At 43.8% G+C, this 22,702-nt stretch overlaps 1 pseudogene; it reads right to left on the reverse strand.

Annotated features, from left to right (window-relative positions):
• Positions 1–4,865: 4,865 nt before the first annotated feature.
• On the reverse strand, positions 4,866–4,985 carry LOC136637666 (5S ribosomal RNA; annotated as a pseudogene).
• Positions 4,986–22,702: the final 17,717 nt, after the last annotated feature.

Raw genomic sequence — 22,702 nt, forward strand, 5'->3', positions numbered from 1 at the left:
TTTTATACATGCTTACTAATTTTATCTTTAATTATGTTTTCGACTAGTTTATCTGGAACAGATGTTAAACTGACCAACTGGTAATCTCTGAGATCCACCTGTCAAACAATGGCAGCAGGCATTCTGCACATGCTCAAAGGCAATTCACTAATTCAGGGCCCAATTCTATCCAATTTTCCCATGCTGGTGCAGTTGTGTCAGTGGGGTGTGCGCTCCATCCTGTGGTGGAGGGGCAGTCACTGAGACCTTCTTAAGGTATGGGAGCCTGTGTTCCCTTATCATGGAGCAGCATTGTGGCTACACCATGGCTGGAAAGTTGGATAGGAGTGGGCCCTCAGCCAGCTATTGAATGTCCTTTTTTTTATGACATGTGGTTATGCAGAACTCTTTCAGGTTGTGCAGAACTCTTACTTGGACCAGGAGTTTTTCCTCGGGGGCTGAAGCAAGTTGAAGCCATGCAATGAGTCCAGGAGGAAGTGAAATATGAGCCCAGGCTGAAGCTTGCAGACTTATGTAGTTCTGTTTCGCTAAATCAAATATATCATCAAATAAGAGGCCAGCTAAGAAAATGCTTGTGTGGCCCAGTGTTAGGATGGATCTACAGAGATCATACTAAGACCAAGGGGAATGGTGTCTCTCTCAGGTAATTTGAATAAGTATACACTGCTCTTATTTGCCTAGTATCCAAGCACCTTGAGGATTAAAACAGAACTGATAGCAACCGTTACCTGATTTTCAGTGCATATATAGCTCTGGCACATTTCTCCCTGGTAGATTGTTTTTAATTAAGTAAACTTCAGCTAATTATGGCGTGGACCCAATAGGACATTATCAAGCAAAACTTAGCTCTTGGAAAGGTGTGATTTTGCAAGAACCAGCCTTTCCATACCACAACAGAGGCTGTGGGAATTGGAGAGTTTAATGAGTCTTGATTTTGTCTTCATGGTCAGGAAAGTAGTTTCTAAGAGGGATATTTTTTTACACTATATTCATTGTGCTTGCATTAAAATATTTGCGTGCAGGCAACTCCTTTTCCTATAAACAAAAGAAAACTGCTATTAATTATGTTGCATGAGAGAGATGGTCACAGGATGGCTTGAGGCCCAAATTATTACATACAAAATTTCAAGCCTCACTGGCTGTGATAAGTTTTTGTTTATTTATTTATTTAGTTAGTTAGTTCCTAGCAGACGAACTAGTGGGAATTGGGGAGCTTTCATCCTAACCTAACAGCAAGGCTTATGTGATATCCTGGCTGCTATTCATTCCAAGGGAAAAAGCTGCTACTGCCAAAGTATTTGCCACCCCAATCACATGCTCAGTGAAGGGTTTGTCCGTGATGTTTAAATCTATTACTTTTTCCTCTGAAATTTTTCTAGTTATGGAAAAGACAGAGCAAATGAAGCTTAGATCCAGAGAACAACAACATCATGCATTGCTCACAGGAGAGGCTTTCCCATTCCATCCTTTAGCCCACAGCTGCCTCCAAAAAGTCCGTCTGGAGGGTCAGGGATCCCCAGTGAATAGTACAGGTGGTTGCCAATGGGTGCTGATGGAAATCTCATTCTCCCTTGTATGGGTGAAGCTGCTGTTAACTGGCACAAATGCTAGTTAACATCTAACCCACATTTGTTCTAGTGGGGTACACTGTCATTCTCTTAGTATGTGAGGGGTCCTTCCTTGGTGAAAAGACTCTTCTGCTGCTAGAAGTTTGTTCCCAATAGTAGAAAAGTGGAGCATAAGAAAAATGACCTCCAAACGCCCATGAATTCTTCCACTGGCACAAGCTCTTCTCAAAATCTTTTATGGCCTGATAGAATGGATATGTTGTAGCATGCCTCTTCCTTATTCACCATGTTTCTTCTACTGTAATTAATACAATCCCTGAAATTAATACATTGTGGCACTGAATAGAGAGGAAATCTTCCACTAGGCTTTCACAAGATGTCCTAGATCTGCACTACAGATACAGAGGTGGTGCCTCTGTATTCACTGATTTGGTATCCTTTGAGTTGACTTACCACCAATACCGAGGTCCACTTTTAATGCCTTGTAACAAGGGGAAAAGCACCAAAATCCAATTTCTTACCTTCGTGCTGTTAAAAAATTTTTAATTTCATCCCATTAGATTCCATTATTCCCACATCTAGTGGCTGAATGGGATATAGCGTCTATACCAATGCATGCTGGGGCGACAATGGAGGAGCAAGAAACCTGGAAGTGGGTCTTTAAAGCTCTTTTTCCCACTGATTTGGTATCCACTGGTTTTTTTTAAATCCACTTTTAATTTTTTTAATCCACTTTTTTTAAATCCACTTTTTTAATTTCCAGAACAAAACCCCAGTGGATAACGAAGCACAATCTGTTTATTTTTCTTCCCCCTTCCAGTTCATTGTATCTAAGCCTCAGTTTATATATTACTAGGTCTGAAGCTAGACAAAGAAAATGCAGAGGGAAGGCAGCACTTTGAGATGATGAGCTCCTACGCACGTTTTACACACAAGAAGCATAGAGGACATCCACTAATGACAGTGGATTATGTGTGTTTCAGATAACTCCATAATGGGATGTGTGTACTTTCTAGGCCAATTCACACAAAACATTTTGGAGTTGGAGCAATCATCTGGTAAATATATCACTTGCCACACTAGCATTGACTGACAAATAGGATAGTACAAGAGGCTTTTAATGGAAGTAATTTGCGCTTGTCATTTCATTCATCTGACCATTGGCAACCTTCAGTCCCGAAAGACTATGATATCGTGCTCTGAATGGTGGTTCTGGAACAGCGTCTAGTGTGGCTGAAAAGGCCGATTCGGGAGTGACAATCCCTTCCACACTGGGAGCAAGTGCAGTCTGTCCCTGGTCTGTCTCCCTGGCTATGGGCCTTCCTTCTTTGCCTCTTTGCCTCAGACTATTGGCCAAGTGTCTCTTCAAACTGGGAAAGGCCATGCTGCACAGCCTGCCTCCAAGCGGGCCGCTCAGAGGCCAGGGTTTCCCACTTGTTGAGGTCCACTCCTAAGGCCTTCAGATCCCTCTTGCAGATGTCCTTGTATCGCAGCTGTGGTCTACCTGTAGGGCGCTTTCCTTGCATGAGTTCTCCATAGAGGAGATCCTTTGGGATCCGGCCATCATCCATTCTCACGACATGACCAAGCCAACGCAGGTGCCTCTGTTTCAGCAGTGCATACACATCCAACAGATGGGAACATTTCAAGAATGCCATTTACAACTACGCCTTGTCCATATTTGGCAAGAAGATCAACAAAACGGCAGACTGGTTTGAAGCCCACTCTGAGGAGTTGACACCAGTCATTGAGGAAAAGAGGAGAGTTCAAGCATCATACAAGCCCTGTCCCAGTGAGTGCAACCTGCAGGTCCTCAGAGCTGCTCGTAGGAAAGTCCAGCAGACTGCCAGGAGATGTGCTAACGACTACTGGCTCCAGCTCTGCTCCCAGATACAGATAGCAGCTGACATGGGCAACATCAAGGGGATGTATAACGGTATCAAGCAGGCCCTAGGTTCATTCATCTGAGCTGCTATTAACTTGCAGCTCTCATAAGATACACAAAGTTGTGTGAATTAATCTTAAATCTTCTCTTGTGTGTAGTCTCTACACACAGGTTTAACCCAGATAAATCTAAACGTAAGTTCATATTGAGATAATGCACAACAAAATACAGTCACTCTCTTGTTAAGAAGATGATGGCACTAGGAAGGAGGAGGGAGAGAGATGTGGTTTATTGGAAGTAAAATTGGAGACTTGGGGTGGGTGGGTTGATACTTTTTTAACGTTTGATTTTTTTAAAAAGTTACTAATGTAATGTTTTAATTATTACTTCAAGAGGTGGTGTAGCATAGCGATAACATTGAATTACAAATTGGAACTATCCTTGGTTTAAATCTTGCCTCTGCCATAAACTCACTAGGGGCCCAATCCTATCCTCCCACCAGTTTACTGGATACATTCATGCTCCACTCCCCATCCCACTCCTCCCTTAAACCACCCCTGCTGCCATCTTACCTGCTCTGGTGAGGCTTCTGCACACCACTGTTGTGTGCATGTGGCCTCTGGCCATGTGTGCTGGGGGTCCCTCAGCACACAACAGAGGCACACCATTTGCAACACAATACAGGGGCTTACAGTGGTGGATTGCAAGATCTTCCACCATATGTCCTTAATAGAATTACCTGCTTGAGGCCTTAGTGATGGGGTGGTGTTCGTCAGCCAAGTTGGGCATGGCTCTTGGTTCATGTCTGTCAGAGGACCTACTTGGTCAGACTGACTCCTGTACCTACAAAACCAGTGATAGTGATAGCACCCAATGTGTCATCTGAATGGGTAGGGATTGTCATGAGGCAGCCTAGTGCCAGGTTTTGCCCCAAGGTCCATAGCAACCTGGTAGAGGTACCTTCCCTCTTCCTCACCCACCCCCATCTGCAATGGGGGGATAACACCTTACACTTACTGTTATAAGTGAATATTGCAGTGGTTCTCAAACTGTGGGTCTAGGACCCACCAGCGGGTCATAATGCAATTTTTGGTGGTTCATGAAATTGACAGGGCAGATTAGGCTATGTGTATCAAGGGTTAAACAAGCTGCTACTGGGGGGGGGGAGAGACATTGCTACCCAATCACCATTATAGCCACACCCCTTGGCATTTATAAATTAGGCAGCAGCTTATGGGGCCTCTAAAGGTTTGAGAACCACTGGTATATTGTATCTTATAAGTGTAAGTGCATCTTGATTATATTAAGATAATACATGCACTCAAAAATCTGCCCAATGGTGGTGGTTTTCATTGCTGTATTTGAAAAACCTAAATGGTTGGCAACCTTCAGTCTCGAAAGACTATGGTATAAGCCTACAGCACCCGGTATTTCCAGGCGGTCTCCCATCCAAGTACTAACCAGGCCTGACCCTGCTTAGCTTCCGAGATCAGACTAGATTGGGCATGTGCAGGGTAACAGTTGCTGTAAAAAAAAACCAAAAACCTAAATAAATTTAAAAATTTTCCAAGTGTATGCAGCCCTGGTCATGTGCTAATTTTTTGTAACATGTGCACATGTTACAAGGGGCACATAACAGTACTGCTTCCTTCACTACTGGTCTGGATTTTGGTACAGGAAGAACTGAAATATTAGTTTCTTTGCCATGATGATTCATTATTTCTGAAGAACTTTCTGAACAGAGCACTGCACAATACATTAAATCAAGCCCTGCTCACAATCTGCGAAGCAGCTAGAAGAGTCTGAGACCCAGGAATGCAGAAGACTATGACGCTCCCTGATTCTTGCTTGTCTCATTGTAAGTCATATCTCTTCTTCAGTGAAGACTTACAGCTATCTGAAAAAACACAAAAGCTTTGACATTACACAGCCTGAAGTCAGTTCTCATCTCTGCACATATGTACATCTTCACCCATAAGAAGATAAGAAGAGCCTGGTTGGATCAGGCCAATCTAGTCCAGCTTCCTGTATCTCACAATGGCCCACCAGATGCACACAAGACAACAAGAGACCTGCATCCTGTCGCCATTCCTTTGCATCTGGCATTTTGAGGTAGCCTGGGGACACCAACAGGCACAGCAGGTGTTTGATATCAGTAAGGGCACAATCCTAACCAGGTCTACTCAGAAGTAAGTCCCATTTTGTTAAATGGGGCTTACTCTCAGGAAACTGTGGTTAGGATTGCAGCCTAGCTGTATTTTGTGCTGTGTTAAGTAAAATGTGTTCTGACTGCTGAGGCATCATTTTAACATAGTTCATACAAACACCAGAGGCAAGTTTGTGGTTCAGATTAAGGGGGATTTTGTCACCACTCCAATGAGTTTAAGATAAAAGGCCAGTTGACTCATGCACATTGGAAAGTCAAACTCCTGGCTCTTCTCTGGGCTGTTTTAGGTTGACAGTGATAACCCTGTGGCTTTTGACCTTTCAGTAACGTGGAGAACTTTGAAAGCCAGTTAAGTATCGCTTTACATTTTCTGGGGTGACTGCGGCCAATGGAGGCCAAGTTGCTGAGGGCACTGGGGCAAAACCCTAGGCTGCCCCCCCCATGGCTTTCTACACCCAGTCTCTTATTACACCTTGGGAGCTATCACTGCTTTCAGTACTTAAGGGATCAGGGCTCAGCTTGACTACGTGGGCTCTCAAGCCAGTGTCCAATCTCTGATGCCATCCTGATGATAAAGTCTCTCCTGAGGCTACCAAGCACACTGGCTGCCTCATTTACCCAAAGTATTCTATCATATTGTGCAGGTGACTCACTGAGTACATCAGTTGTCTGTAACACCCTGCCAAGTGGAGGGGAGAATTTGTCACCACATATCTGCTGCTGATTTGAACTTCCTAGAAAGCAGGAGAGAGGGGAAGTTCTACAGATTACCACTTGCACGCACAGTTCTGACCATCTGCTAAGTGATCAGCAGTATTCATTCTGTCTTTTCATGTGCAATTTAAAACCATTCCACTTTTTAAAAGATGGGAAAAAAAACATTCTTTCTTACAGTTTGCAAATATCCATCAACAGTCTCCTAGCGGGGAGGAGAAGTCCTCTGAAAACATTCTGATGTTCTACCCTATGCCTTGCTGATGCTGTAAGTTCCTGCTACCACCACATCCTGTATCCTGTCAACAATACTGTTCTACTGAGAATTGGGTAGCTTTTTGTGTGTGAGACAAGACGTGTAATGATGTCTTGGAATGGTAGTGTGGGTCATTAAGGGTGCAATCCTAACCCCTTATGTCAGTGCTTTCCAGCACTGACATAAGGGTAATGCAGCTCTGACGTAGGGAAACAAACATTCCCTTACTTTGAGGAGGCCTCCATGAATGACACCCAACTGCAGGATGCAGCACGTGTGCCATTGGCACCACTATGCCAGTGCTGGAAAGCACTGACATAAGAGGTTAGGATTGCGCCCTAAGTGTCACCTAATCCTATGCACTCTTACTCTGAAGTCTACCCCACTGTGTTCTGTGATGTTTATTCCCAGGTAAGTTTGGAGAAACCTGCAACTTTAAAAGCTGTTTTAAAAAATCAGAATAATTAACAACTGTGCATTTCAAATTAATGTGCTGTAGTGGAATATTGGCCTTGAAGTGGAGAGAACTAGGAATTAATCTCTCCTCACATTGAATCTCACTGGGTAACCTCGGCGGCCCATCACAAACTCAGTGTAACCTGCCTTGCAGGTTTCTTGTGAGTATAAATAAACAACGCACCATATAAGCTGCTTATAAAGAGGTGTGGATCACAAATGTCATATTCAAATTTATCCCAATACTGGAAGTGTAGGTAGGGAATCAAAATCCATGGATTGTGTATCCGCAGATCTGGCTCAACACAGTTCCCCTGGACTCACATTGAGCCAGACTTGGCCCCAACCGAGCCCTCTGGAAACAACTGGAGCATAGCTCCAGTTGCCTCTGAAGGGCTTTTTGAAGCCTGCAGAGGCCGCCCACAGCCTCTGCTGGTTCAGAATGGCCTTTTCAGCCCCCCCCCAAGCTACTTCCAGTTTCCCTAGGGAAACTGGAAGTGATGTTTCTATGCCATATAAGGCCCGGGAAAGTGGCTCTGCAGGCTTCAGAAAGCCCTCTGGAGTAGACCATAGCTATGCTCCAGTCACCTTTGGAGGGCTTAAAGAGCTGAAGTTTGTGGATTTGATTATCCATGATTTTCTGAAACAGTGGGGGGGTCTGAGAACGGATCCCCCTCGGATACCAAGGCCCCACCTGTAGTTACTTTTTGTGGCTTAGAAGATATGAGGACTGAATAAAGCAAATCTCTGCCTGACAGAACCTAATGTAGCTTAGTGGATAATATGTAAACCTAGAAGTTGGCAGACTCGAGCACAAGTAACATTCTGGGCCATGTTGTATGAGCTGACAAGAAAAAAATAATAACTAAGAGAAGGCCTCTTCTGCAATAGCAAGAAATACTGCAGGAACTGCTGTTGTACTCCTGGCTTTTGTGTTTTATGTGGTATGAACTGGTGGGGTGATGCCTTCCCTGTGGTGATCTGTGTAGGCAGAGTAAGTTTTTAAATAGTACACTGGTGTATATAAGTGTATAAACTGGTGTATATAAGTGTATAAACTGGTGTATATAAGAGAGCAACTAAGATGATTACGGGGCTGGGGCACCTTCCTTATGAGGAAAGGCTACAGCATTTGGGCCTCTTCAGCCTAGAAAAGAGACGCCTGAGGGGGGACATGATTGAGACATACAAAATTATGCAGGGGATGGACAGAGTGGATAGGGAGATGCTCTTTACACTCTCGCATAACACCAGAACCAGGGGACATCCACTCAAATTGAGTGTTGGGAGAGTTAGGACAAAAGAAAATATTTCTTTACTCAACGTGTGGTTGGTCTGTGGAACTCCTTGCCACAGGATGTGGTGCTGGCGTCTAGCCTGGATGCCTTTAAAAGGGGATTGGAGAAGTTTCTGGAGGAAAAATCCATTACGGGGTACAAGCCATGATGGGTATGCGCAACCTCCTGATTTTAGAAATGGGTTATGTCAGAATGCCAGATGCAAGGGAGGGCACCAGGATGAGGTCTCTTGTTATCTGGTGTGCTCCCTGGGGCATTTGGTGGGCTGCTGTGAGATACAGGAAGCTGGACTAGATGGGCCTATGGCCTGATCCAGTGGGGCTGTTTTTATGTTCTTATATGAATTGCTAACAGAAAGTTGTATGTGGGGTTGGCCTGCCCTGACACCTTCTGGCACCTGAGGCGATCTGCCAAATGCTTCCCCTACTCCTACCTGACTCTTACCTTCCCCTACTCTTACCTGACTCTACTCTTACCTGATAGAGGACTAGGTGTGTCTAGTCCTCCAAATCCTTGGAGTTGAAAAGCAACGCAGGGACCAAGCAGAAGATGAAGTACAGTATCAAAAAGAGGAGATGTTCTAGCCCGACACTCTATTCCCCACCACACTTCCAATATTAGAGAGGGTGGGCAGATAAAAGTGGGTGCCCCCCACCAATCTGCTGCCTGAGGTAACATGGTGTAACATGTAACATGGTGGTGTTTGGCTCTGAGGATAAACAGAGATTATTGATTATTCTGAGGCCATGCAAAGATTTGCATATTCATATGTGAACAATTATACTTTGCCTAGGAATATGTCTCTAAGACCCATCAACGAAAGCAATTAACATAATTTTCTCCTCAGTTTTTGTTTTGAGGCTGAAACAAGCCTCCAAATGTTGTTTATTGCAACTATATCCTTTTCTCCCTTCAAGGATCTTATGGGTGTCATACACAGGATTACTCCCTTTGTTCTCACAACAACCCATTGTAAGATTTTTGTAGGTGACAAGAATTCTAATACGTAGATTGATAAGTACTAAGACAATGGTTGTGCAACATCAAATCTTATTAAGGAAAAGGGAAAATAAGAAGAGAGTGCTGTAATGTAAAAGCAAGCATTAGGCCTGCTGTCAAGGTAAAATGGAGGGATAGGATTATATACTACTTATGGTCTAATGTCAATGGATTTGTCTAGAAAAAAAGCAGAGTTTGATTTTACTCGAACTGCACAAAGCAGCTGTTAAAGCCTGCTCTCATTCTGCTAAGACACAGGAAAACTAAACCAGAAATAAATAGGTCTGTTACAGTGCAATCCTATCTTGCACTGGAACAGGCATGCCAGGAGTCCTGTGCTGTATCCAGCGCAAGTTTGGGGCCAGAAGTGGCTCAGTCGGAGGCAAGGGGAAACTCTTCCCCTTACCCCCAGGTAAGCCAACACAGCCCCAATGGGTCTCCTCGAACTTGTGCTACTTTGGGAGATGGCACAAGTCCAAGGAGAATGGAGTGACCTGGAGCTGCTCTGTGCTGCTCGGGAAAAGGGGTTGGGATCCAACATAACTGTTGAGTCCCAGCCCTGCCTCCTGCTCCCCACCCAACCGCCTCCTGGAACGCTTTACGGCACATTTGCGGCCCTCCAGGGTTGGAGCAAGGGACTTGCACTGGCCTAACAGTTAGTTAGGATTGTGCCCTTAGTTATTTTACAAACAAGAATGCTGGAGAACTTGTTTTCATCTGACTTTTGTACAGCTGCACTGTATAAATTGCAATCCTCCAAGTTTAGAAAGTGGGGTGTGTGGTAACTATAATGGCTAATTAGGTTAGTAAAATGCTGGTAACTGCTTTGAGCTTCTCATGGTGAAATCTTAAAAGCAGGAGGCAGGGATCATATGGAAATAGAGGGGGGTACCTTGCAAGGAGTTAATCAAAGCTAAAACAATGCTTTCAGCTTTTTGGAGGAAGTGAAGGCTACAAAAGGAATGGTATTAATATTCCGCTTTATTCCATTCTGCTGAAGGCTCCTTTTAGCCTTGTTTAACCAGTCTCATATCCTGTATTACACACTCAGAGCTGCTTACAAATTTTAGTACAACAGCAATACATTTCAATAAGAAATCACTATAGATACTGAAACAATAGCACTAAAAGAAAAGATTTTAAATAATCACTCAAAGAAGTAGAGCATTTCTTAAGGATAGCAGTTTATACAGTACTTTGAAAAAAAGTTGCCAACTATAATTGAAGCTGTTCCTGCAGATGTCATGTAGGAAATTCCTGGGGACCTTGTTAAAATCTCCTGTACTAGTTTCAGTAGTAACCCAGAGACTCATGCTAAGCAACCATACTTATAGAGTCAAAAGCATGTTTTAAAAGTATTTAAAACACCAGAGGGTGGATAGATCTCTATGAGGAATGTGTTTTCCAGTCTTGGTGCCACCATCAAATATACCCAACCTTCCTATTTTACACAGGAGTCAAGAGACAGCAGGGCTGCTTATACCAATGTGAAGCACAGGCACCTCTTTTTATGCAGTCTTGATTCACACGTTTTTAAAATAGTGCAATTTGCAAATTAATACCGGAAGTCTAATTTATGTGGGCAGTTTTTGAAATAACGTGGTCAATCATTTCTTTGCAAAGCAACTTCAGAAGACACAAAGAGTTTTGTAACTTTAATTGATGTACATATAGGCTGATGGGTTCTGAGCTGTCTGTGACAGATCAGGAGAGAGATCTTGGGGGGTGGACAGGTCGATGAAAGTATCGATCCAATCTGCAGTGGCAATGAAGAAGGCCAATTCTATGCTTGGGATCATTAGAAAAGCTATTGAGAACAAAGCGGCTAATATTATAATGCCGTTGTACAAATCAATGGTAAGGCCACACCTGGAGTATTGCGTCCAGTTCTGGTCACCACATCTCAAAAAGGACATAGTGGAAATGGAAAAGGTGCAAAAGAGAGCGACTAAGGGCCCAATCCTATCCAATTGTCCAATGCCGGTGCAACTGTGCCTATGGGGCATGCACTGCATCCTGTGGTGGTGGGGCACTCACAGAGGCCTCCTCAAGGTATGGGAACAATTGTTTCCTTAACTCAGGGCTGAATTATGGCTGCACCAGTGCTGGAAAGTTGGAAAGGATTGGGCCCTAAGATGATTACTGGGCTGGGGCACCTTCCTTATGAGGAAAGGCTACAGTATTTGGACCTCTTCAGCCTAGAAAAGAGATGTCTGAGGGGGGTCATGATTGAGACATACAAAATTATGCATGGGAAGGATAAAGTGGATAGAGAGATGCTCTTTACACTCTCACATAACAGCAGAACCAGGAGACAGCCACTCAAATTGAGTGTTGGGAGAGTTAGGACAGACAAAAGAAAATATTTCTTTACTCAGCGTGTGGTCGGTCTGTGGAACTCCTTGCTGCAGGATGTGGTGATGGCGTCTGGCCTGGATGCCTTTAAAAGGGGACTGGACAAGTTTCTGGAGGAAAAATCCATTACGGGTTACACGCCATGATGTGTATGTGCCACCTCCTGATTTTAGAAATGGTCTATGTCAGAGGCAAGGGAGGGCACCAGGATGCAGATCTCTTGTTATCTGGTGTGCTCCCTGGGGCATTTGGTGGGCCACTGTGGGATGCAAGAAGTTGGACTAGATGGGCCTATGGCCTGATCCAGTGGGGTTGTTCTTATGTTCTTATGATGCAATTAATTAGCAATTAGTTAAATTAGCTGCTAACAAGTACCCCCCCCCCATAAAACCCTGGCAGCTTCCTGAAGCCAGAAGATAAAAAATGGTGAAAGAAAATGTGTTCCCAGAGCTGCCACTTCCTCAGTTTTCATTCCAACGTTTTTGTTTTCATTGCTTTCTTAGTCGTCAACATCAGTAGCTGCTCCCACTCACAGTAGTCTCCTTTCTCACCCTTCCCCCTCTGCCAGCATGGGCAAGCAGAAGTCACCAGTATTCAGTGTAAGTGTCCAGTGTCTTTTCCACTGACCCATGCCATTTACAATGATTCCTAAGAGAAAAGTATTTTTAATTCAAGTGTTTTTAATATATGTTCAGATTTTCAAGAATGCAACCCCTGCATAAATCGAGAGGTTCCTGTACTGGACAGGCTCTTGTGGAAGTGACAGTATCTGAGGTTGAAAACTCCACTTTATCTAATATAAATCCACTGAGAGAATGCTTCAATTCAATTAGTGGGGTGAAAATTCTGTTTGTTCTCTTTATCATGTTTGTATCTCATCCTTCCTTCAAGGAACTTGTAGTGGCGTACATGGGACTTTACTCTTAACCACAGCTCTAGAAGGAACATTAGACTGAGATACACTAGGCTTGTCCATAACTACCCAATTTGCTTCATACATAAGCAAGGAATTAGAGCCTGGGTCTCTTCTGTCTACCTAACATTATATATGCAGCATGTTAATTTTCAAGTGAAGATGAGCAATGCAGTTGGAGTAAAGGGACAGTAGCTCTAGGTTTTTGGTATATTTTGTTGCAGCAAATGTTTGGAATACGTGTTTTCCTGCCCCTGGGTTATTTTGTGAAAAGATATGCTGTGTTCTGCCAGTTTTGTGGCTTTAGATGAGTGATGGATGCTCAAGAGATCAAAACTTGAGCCCTGTGTACCATTATGGGTCATGCAGTTGTATGATGTGATTTCTTTTTTCAAGCATAATAGGGCACATTTTGCTGACAAAGGCAGGCTACACCAGTGTTTTAAGGCACTAACCTGAAAGAGTGGCAAGCATGTATTTAATATATGGTATATATCAAGACCTTTTCAGTCCATGAGTGGCACTGCTGAAGAGTCAAGTTTCTCAAAGTTTAAAAAAGTAACTGGAGGCTTTAGAATAATTCAGAACAAAAGAAAGAGCATCTCATACTAGTCTAATGGCCAGGTTTCTGATATTTTAAAATGTTTGCCAATATATTTTTCCCGCTGGAATTTTGCTGTTCAGAGGCCAGTCCAATAGTTAGGTTTCCTAGGCAGAGATGGCATTACAATATGTTTGAGATATTGATATTTGAAATTGAAATGTTCATTGAATATATGTACCAAATTTCATTCAGATATCTCAATGTTTTGCAGAATTACCTTATAGCAAACAATCTGACTGAGTGCTAAATGGAAAAGTTAAGCCAAATACCTTTGTTTTATTGACCAAAAGCATGCATCAGGGTGAATGAAATGTATGAGGAAAGGAGCAATTTATGCTTCTTGAAATGGTATTGATGTGTGACTATTGTGCAGTGTCATACACCTCTACAGGTCTGGGTAGCCACCCCTGCAACAGGTGCAAACTGCACTGGACATCACTAGACTTATAACCTAGCCTAGCCTAAACACTATCCCAGGGTGATTGATGACATCAGCATGAGTCAGCAGGTCTTGCCTTGGACAAGCTTAGAGTACCCTCAGGTGAACACCAAACAAGAAAAATGTGGTCATTTGAATCCTTAGCTGAAAATACATTTTAATTCTCCCCTCCCAATTATTTGATATTTAAAAAGGAAGGAAGACCTCGCATTGATACCAGCAAGATCCGGGATCAGAGAAAAGTGGAGGAATTTGCACGAGCACTTGAGGAATCTCTTCCAGGCCCAACCGACACAAACGCATCCAACAGATGGGAACATTTCAAGAATACCGTTTACAACACCGCCTTGTCCATATTCGGCAAGAAGACTAACAAGACGGCAGACTGGTTTGAAGCCCACTCTGAGGAGTTGACACCAGTCATTGAGGAAAAGAGGAGAGCTCAAGCAGCATACAAGGCCTGTCCCAGTGAGCGCAACCTGCAGGTCCTCAGAGCTGCTCGCAGCAAAGTCCAGCAGGCTGCCAAGAGATGTGCTAACGACTACTGGCTCCAGCTCTGTTCCCAGATACAGATAGCAGCTGACATGGGCAACATCAAGGGGATGTATGATGGTATCAAGCAGGCCCTAGGTCCAACACAGAAGAAAATTGCCCCTCTGAAGTCTGCAGCAGGCGAGGTCATCCAGGATCGGGCGCAGCAGATGGAACGCTGGGTGCAGCACTACTCTGAGCTATATTCCAGAGAAAATGTAGTCACCGAAGAAGGTCTGAACAACATTGAGTGCCTGCCTGTGTTGGAGGAGCTTGACAGTGAACCAACCCTAGAAGAACTTCACGTGGCCCTGGACTCCCTTGCCTTTGGCAAGGCACCAGGAAAAGACAGCATCCCTGCTGAAGTCCTAAAGTGCTGCAAAGGGATCATCGTCACTGAGCTGCATGGAATCCTCTGTCTCTGCTGGAGAGAAGGTGGAGTACCTCAAGACATGAGGGATGCAAACATCATCACGCTGTACAAGAACAAAGGCGACAGGGGTGACTGCAACAACTACCGCAGCATCTCTCTCCTTAGCGTAGTAGGAAAGCTGTTTGCCCGAGTTGCACTAAAGAGGCTCCAGGTACTTGCAGAGAGCATCTATCCAGAATCGCAGTGCAGATTCCGAGCCAACAGGTCCACCACTGATATGGTATTCTCCCTTAGACAACTGCAGGAGAAATGCAGGGAACAACGACAGCCACTCTTTATAGCCTTCATAGATCTCACGAAGGCTTTCGACCTGGTCAGCAGGGACGGCCTCTTCAAGATTCTCCCTAAGACTGGATGTCCACCCAGGCTCCTCAGCATCATCAGATCTTTCCACAAGGACATGAAAGGCACTGTTGTCTTCGATGGCTCCACATCAGACCCCTTTGACATCCGAAGCGGCGTGAAGCAGGGCTTGTTCTTGCACCAACCTTGTTTGGGATTTTCTTCGCTGTCCTGCTTGAAGCATGCCTTTGGAACTGCAACTGAAGGCATCTATCTCTGGACCAGATCAGACGGAAAGCTCTTCAACCTCTCCAGACTGAGAGCAAAGTCCAAAGTTCAGCTGAAATGTCTGCGTGACTTCCTCTTTGCCGACGATGCAGCTGTCACTACCCACTCTGCCAAAGATCTCCAGCAGCTCATGGATCGTTTTAGCAAGGCCTGCCAAGATTTTGGACTGACGATCAGCCTTAAGAAAACACAGGTCATGGTTCAGGTTGTGGACCATGTAATGAATGGTTCACCTCCCTGCATTACAATCTCTGCGCATGAACTGGAGGTTGTCCATGACTTTGTGTACCTTGGCTCAACGATCTCCGACACTCTTTCTCTCGATACCGAGCTAAACAAACGCATCGGTAAAGCAGCTACCACGTTTTCCAGACTCACAAACAGAGTCTGGTCCAACAAGAAGCTGACGGAACATACCAAGATCCAGGTCTACAGAGCTTGCGTCCTGAGTACACTTCTGTACTGCAGTGAGTCATGGACTCTTCGCTCACAACAGGAGAGGAAACTGAACGCATTCCACATGCGCTGCCTCCGACGCATCCTCAGCATCACCTGGCAGGACAAAGTTCCAAACAACACAGTCCTGGAATGTGCTGGAATCCCTAGCATGTATTCACTGCTGAAACAGAGACGCCTGCGTTGGCTTGGTCATGTTGTGAGAATGGATGATGGCCGGATCCCAAAGGATCTCCTCTATGGAGAACTCGTGCAAGGAAAGCGCCCTACAGGTAGACCACAGCTGCGATACAAGGACATCTGCAAGAGGGATCTGAAGGCCTTAGGAGTGGACCTCAACAGGTGGGAAACCCTGGCCTCTGAGCAGCCCGCTTGGAGGCAGGCTGTGCAGCATGGCCTTTCCCAGTTTGAAGAGACACTTGGCCAACAGTCTGAGGCAAAGAGGCAAAGAAGGAAGGCCCATAGCCAGGGAGACAGACCAGGGACACACTACACTTGCTCCCAATGTGGAAGGGATTGTCACTCCCGAATCGGCCTTTTCAGCCACACTAGACGCTGTGCCAGAACCACCATCCAGAGCGCGATACCATAGTCTTTCGAGACTGAAGGTTGCCAACACACACAAATTTCTCATCATTCCACTTTCAGATCAGTTAGTGTACACACTTCAGACTGGGCCCAATGGATCATCAATGAAAGTGAAATATACAGGAAGTTCTGCATATAGATGTTCAAGTGTGAAGAATCAAATGGAGTCATATATAAGACACTGGGACAACTGGCTGCTGCTTTCAGTAAGCATTTGTGCACAAGGAACACAATATCTAGATAAATTCTTTGTTTACCTCTCTCAAGGTTCTGCCACAAGGCAAGAAAAACTAACAACAACTTGGCATCTACCACAAGGAGAAGATGGATCCCAGACTATTGCAATATTTATAGATGAATGCTTCATTGGCTTCAAAATATGTAGTAAGGTGGTTTCGATCTATTCACCTTTTTTACGGTGTTACAGTCAAAGGACAGACTGCTGTAATTGTGTTGCTGTTGTTCTAGCTTTATTGCACTTTAATTGTATGATTTCAAGCAGGGAATGGGTTTTATTATAGGCGTGTATATTTGCAGAAGCTGTAGGATCTCATTCGGTTTTTTTAAGCACTAGATAACAGGATAGGGCTGTGATAGAACACGTGTTTTGCATTCAAATAGTCTCAGTTTCGGTTCTAGCCTACAGCCCTAGAAAAGACTTCTTTTGAGGTCCTGGAGAGCCACTGCCAGTCAGTGTAGTCAGTACTGACCCAAGATGGACCAATGATCTATAGAAGGCAGCAAATAGATTCAGAACAATTAGCAGATGGGAGGAGTTGCTGTTGTCATTGCTTTTGAAGCAATTCCTTAAGTGCTTTTTTTGTTCATTATTTCTGAACAGTGCTTTATCACTAGAGATGGAAGAAAACAGTGACAAAGAAATAAAAACTTATAACACCACTTCCTGCACTTCTCATTTTTGTAAAAAAACAAAAACAAAACAAAACCCCCCAAAGCAGCAAAAATATAAAACTGTTTGCTTTTTATTTATTATTTAATGGGTAATGCAGGAGTCATGACTGTGGCTGAATCTGCTGACATTATACTACCTCTGTCACCTACCTAGTACACTTTAAAAGTGATTATAATTTATAATTATAATGTAAGTTTTGAATAAAAGCTCATAGCATCACTTTCTGCACTGCTAACTTTGGAAAGCACCAGAACCCGTGAAAAGATAAAACCGTTTTCTTCCACCTTTACTTATGACATGCTTTCCCAGTAGGACTGGATATTTCCAGATGAAATTGTATATCTAAACATGACGTTTATCATGCTTTAGGCACTGGGGATCATCATTGGCAGTTGTTCATATGCAAGTAGTTTCCTGGCCTTTTGTAGATAGTTTTAACTGATAAGGTGGGGGGGGGGGCAGAAAGAAAGGTTCCAGTGGTTCTCTTGCTAAGCTCTTAGAATAAGTTCACATCAAAACAGTTTGGTACAGCTGAGATGTTTCATTCTGCCCAGGAGTCACTCGGCATGCTTAGTAGCTACTTCGATCCTGCTTTTCATTAATGACAAAACCCCATTGACATTGATAGGACAGAGGAGCCTTTCATTTCATTTGGGAGTGTTCTGCGAAAGGGAGAAAGGAGGACTTCAGAGTCTTTAAAAGGACTCTTCATCTATTCATCTCTCTATCAGAATGTTCAGCACACCCCCCCACCCCACTGAAAATTTGCTTCCTGGTTACTGTTGCACTGCCTAACACCAAAACTTCACAGCTACCTCAGTTCAGCGATGAATGTTATGCAAACTTTCTGATATGTATATTTTTTTAAAGTGTTAAATGTGTAGCAAGTTAGGAAAATTGCAGTTTATTTATCAGGCTGGTTGGCCGATGCAATAGCTAATGCACTACATTTGGAGGATGTGTACAGCACCGTCCCTAGGCTGGCTTCAGTTCACTCCCGAATCCAGCACAGATTCCTGGCCCTTCCCTCTCCTTTCCTTTTTTTTTCTTATATCTTATTATGCTCCTGCCTGTGACCCTCACAGTCCTCTAGATCCACAACCCTCAGCCAACCAAAGGGCTCTGCACTGTCCAACAGCTCCTCCCCTTCTTCTTTGCTACCACTTATGCCAGGAATTCCCTTTCAGTTCATTCATGGGATGCCCTCTCACCTCCTTCAAATTCCTCTTAAAACTCACTTTATTCACAAAGCCTTTGGCTCTATCCCCTGGTCCAGAGTGGCCAAACCTGCATAACGGAAGAGCCTCATGATATACTTCAGATGTTTGAGAGCGCCAAGAGAGACGTTTGTGTTATTTAAGAACAGGGGTGCTCAATAGGTGGATCGCGATCTACTGGTAGATCGCGAGGCAAAATGAGTAGATCGCGGAGTGCCGACCCCCCCCTTCAGGTGCCTCTGGGAGGAAACGCCGGGAGTAAGGCCCATTGTACTCAATGGTGCTTACTCCCAGGTAAGTGTGGCTAGGAGTGCAGCCTCACAGCCTAATCCTAGGCATGTCTACTCAGGAGTAAGTCCTGTTATACTCAGTGGGGCTCAAGGTACACCAACATACATTGTACACATAAATGTTATATGTTATGATGGCATGAACATTGTAAAAAAAACTCTGGTAGATCTCCGGGCCTTGCTGGGTTTCAAAGTAGCTCTCGAGCCAAAAAAAGTGTGAGCACCCCTGTTTAAGAAGCTCACCATGAACATTAAACTTACATTTTAATCCAGTGGACTCTCAGTTTATACCCAGTTAATAATTATAAATAATATATGTTATAATAATTATAATTAATATAAATGATTATAATGGAAAATGTCTTATTTACCATTTACCATTTGCCAGCCCTCCAGAGATTGCAGGGAGACAGCAGACCCATCTGCAGGGCTCCCCAAGCCTCAGAACAAGTAAAAATAGTGATCACAACCCACTCTGTCACAATCTATCAGTCATAATTGCTATTTTTAGCTGTTTTGAGGTGTGGGGAGCCTTGCAGAGGGTTCCACTGGTTCCCTGCATCCTCCAGAGCACCGGTGCTGCCAGGGGTAAGTAAAAAATGATAGCTTTTTTCTTGGCAGAGGTGCTATCATGATATTGTGTCACTGCCTTGCCATTGCCCTACCCTTAAGGGGGCAGAGATAGCTATCCTAGTTGATTGCAAGGGTAAGCAATCTATGGCTCACAGGCCAGATCGGCCTGCCATCTGAAATCATCCAGCCCGTAGTCCCAAAAAGATATATCCTCCTGGCCCTTGGTGATCCTGAAAAAAAATTCAAGTTTGCAGTTCTGTCTCTGTAAGACTTATAGCGCAATCCTAACCCACTTCCAGCACCAACATAAGGGCAATGCAGCTCCAAGGTAAGGCAACAAACATTCCTTTACTTTGAGGAGTCCTCCGTGAGTGCCTCCCCCCCAACTGCAGAATGCAGAACATGTCCCATTGGTACCGCTAGTGCTGGTAAGTTGGTTAGGATTTGGGCGTCACAGTATAAGTAGACAAAGGACAGAAACTTCCTTTGAGCATCATTCTCTATCTGGACATGCATCTCTCTGCGCTATGCCCATCTCTTTTTTTCTTTGCTCTATGGCCTAACAGGGAGATTTGCACATGCATATCAAATGTGCCTGCATTCTTACTATTGGCAGACCTAATATCTGGCCACTATGCAGAAGAAGGCTGCCAACCCCTGCAGCTTAGAGCAACACTATGTCACCCTCAGTGGCCTACAAACCTGAATCAGTGTGGCGATTTTGCTCTGGTTTTTCTCTTTCAAGTATTTTATATAAATTTTATTAAAATAGTATCTCATGAAAATTCTGAAAAGGAAAAGTAACATGGCAAATTTATTCGGGTGTGTGTATGAGGTCTTTCTCAGCTCCCTCTCTAGACATGAGTGCACATGCTCCCTACCTGTAGGCAGCAGGAGACCAACAGTCTGTCTGATGAGCCCACAACTTCATCTCTCTCACTTCCCTTGCCTGGTGCTTCTGTTCTGCTTTGTTCACTTTGGGATATTGTTGTGATCTGGTTGTCCTTGATAAGTACTGATGGGAGAGGGCAACTAAACATCTGTAGCACCTAGGAGCTGGCTACTGAATGCACCTGACAACAGCCTGTACCAGTGTTTCTCAAACTGTGGGTCAAGACCCACTAGGTGGGTCACGTGAGCCAATTTCAGTTAGGTCTCCATTCATTTCAATATTTTATTTTTAATATATTAGACTTGATGCTACTGTGATATGTGACTGCATTAGGGGAAATGTTGCTGATTTTTTTTTTAATGGCTACTCTGTATATGCCTTTAACAATAATAATAAATGGGACTTACGCCTGGGTAAGTGTGAACAGGATTGCAGACTAGTATTATTAAAAATCTTCCTGCTTGATGATGTCAATTCCAGTCATGACATCACTTCCGGTGAGTTCTGACAGATTCTCATTCTAAAAAGTGGGTCCTAGTGCTAAAACTACTGAGAACCACTGGCCTGTACTATTTAGTCCCTCTTCTTTTCCATTGATATGCTATATGACCTAGCATAGTGGTTCCCAAACTGGTGGGTTGTGTCCCACCAGCCAGGGAAGCACTTGCCACTGCTCCTTTAAGGTGTGGGAAGGGGGAAAGCAGAGATGCGATCCCCAGGATTGCGCTGCTGCCAGAGATGGGAGGGGGCTCTTTTACTTACTGGCAGCCAGTGCCCAAGTCCTGGTGGTCCGGGGAGCCCTCTGCAGGGCTCCCTGAACCTTCAAACATTTAAAGAAAAAAAGAAAAAATTGGCACTTCCAATTTTCTTTGCAAAACCGTAAGTGCCCCTTTTTGTTATTTTTACATGTTCTGAAGCATGAGGAGCCCTGCAGAGGACTCCCTGGACCCCTCCAGCGCTGGCTGCTGGTAAGTATAAAGAACCTTCCTGTCCCTGGCAGCAGCGCAATCCTGGGGACTACGTTGCTTCCATAGCCACTCCCCTGCACACACTTGCAGCACTCCCAACTCCCTTGTAGGTGTTTGGGAAGCACTGTTCTAGCAGGATAGAGACCGTTTCCTGTGAAGATATTGAACAGAGAAATGTTTCATGTGAAGATGCCCCCAGTGGGTATACTGATGGACTAAAAGTTTACAGTATTTCAAGTAGGGATTTAGTATGCTTTTAAAATATGATTCTTGAAGACAAACATGAAACGTATATTAACCTGGATAAAAGATCAGGGAATTCATTAGTCATACTTAGATATGAGAGTATCATGGGAACAGTCTGTGCAATGCATTGAAGATTGTCCTTGAAAAACACCAGAAGGTTTTAGATGCCCTGCAGAATGCAGCTGTCCTCCATCTTCTCATAATGTCAAAACTCAGATTGTAGGGCTTGATATCTGGAGGCTTCTGGGGGCCCTCTGAGATGCAGATGATTATCTCCAAAGTTGTGAATCTTCAGGGTTCTGTTGTTTTGATTTAATGTTGTTGCTAATGTTACTTCAGGGTAGATTTCTTTGTCCTGCTTTCACTTGCTAATTTGGCTTGTTGACAACGGATGTTGCTTGCAGGCACTCCACAATCCGGGTGACAATGACTTGTGTGGGTTTAAGGATTAGGAATGCTTTGGCACAAAGTGTGGACTCAAATATTATCTTCATGACTCTTCCACGGCTGCTAATAGTTCTAGGACTCAGAATTTATAATTCTGCATGTCTCCAAAGTATTGTCAGTAACACTAAAATTAAAAATTTTTTTTACTGATAATCATGTCATGTTTGACTGTGTCATGTATAAGGCACAAAGGTTCAAAGGGCAATTTTAAACTCAGATGTTCATTTTGAACAATATAAGCCTAAAGCATGTCTTAGCATATAAAACATGTTTTGTATGTACTTATTCCTGATTTCCTACAAGTGCATATGTACATCACCTGCAAACCATTTGCAGTCAGCACTATTCCCAAGTTTGAAAACCCTAATACCTATTAAGCACATATCTTTTCTGCATAAAATTAATACATGGGATCCAGTTTATACTTAACTTTTTTCTCTGTTGTATCTTCCCCCAGTGTAACATGCTCTGTTAATTTAGACATTTCAGCAGTATGCCATATTTTACTTAACCACTCTTTTAGTTTAGGAAGATTTAGAGTTCTCCAAAATTTACTTACAAATATTTTTGCATCTGTAAGAAGATTCCATTCTAACTCTATGCTGTTCTACTGTAATACTATCACCCAAATACCCTAACTACGTTACCAGCAAACTGAGGAGAATGTCAGACCTCCAAATTATACTGATTGACCACTTAATCTTTTTCCAAACCTAACAATCTCAGAAGAGCAGTGGCAACATTCTCCTGCTTATACCTCCAGCGTTGGTCACTAGCAATACTCTAAACCAGCTATTTTCAACCATTGTGCCATGGCATCTTGGTGTTCCGTGAATGGCCTACAGGTGTACCATGGGGGTTGGGGGCCAGGTAATTTATTAGTAGGGCTATTGGGGATGTGAACTACCCACCAGCAGCACCGTG

This window comes from Tiliqua scincoides, chromosome 1 (genome assembly GCF_035046505.1).
Source record: "Tiliqua scincoides isolate rTilSci1 chromosome 1, rTilSci1.hap2, whole genome shotgun sequence".
NCBI classification, from domain to species: domain Eukaryota; kingdom Metazoa; phylum Chordata; class Lepidosauria; order Squamata; family Scincidae; genus Tiliqua; species Tiliqua scincoides.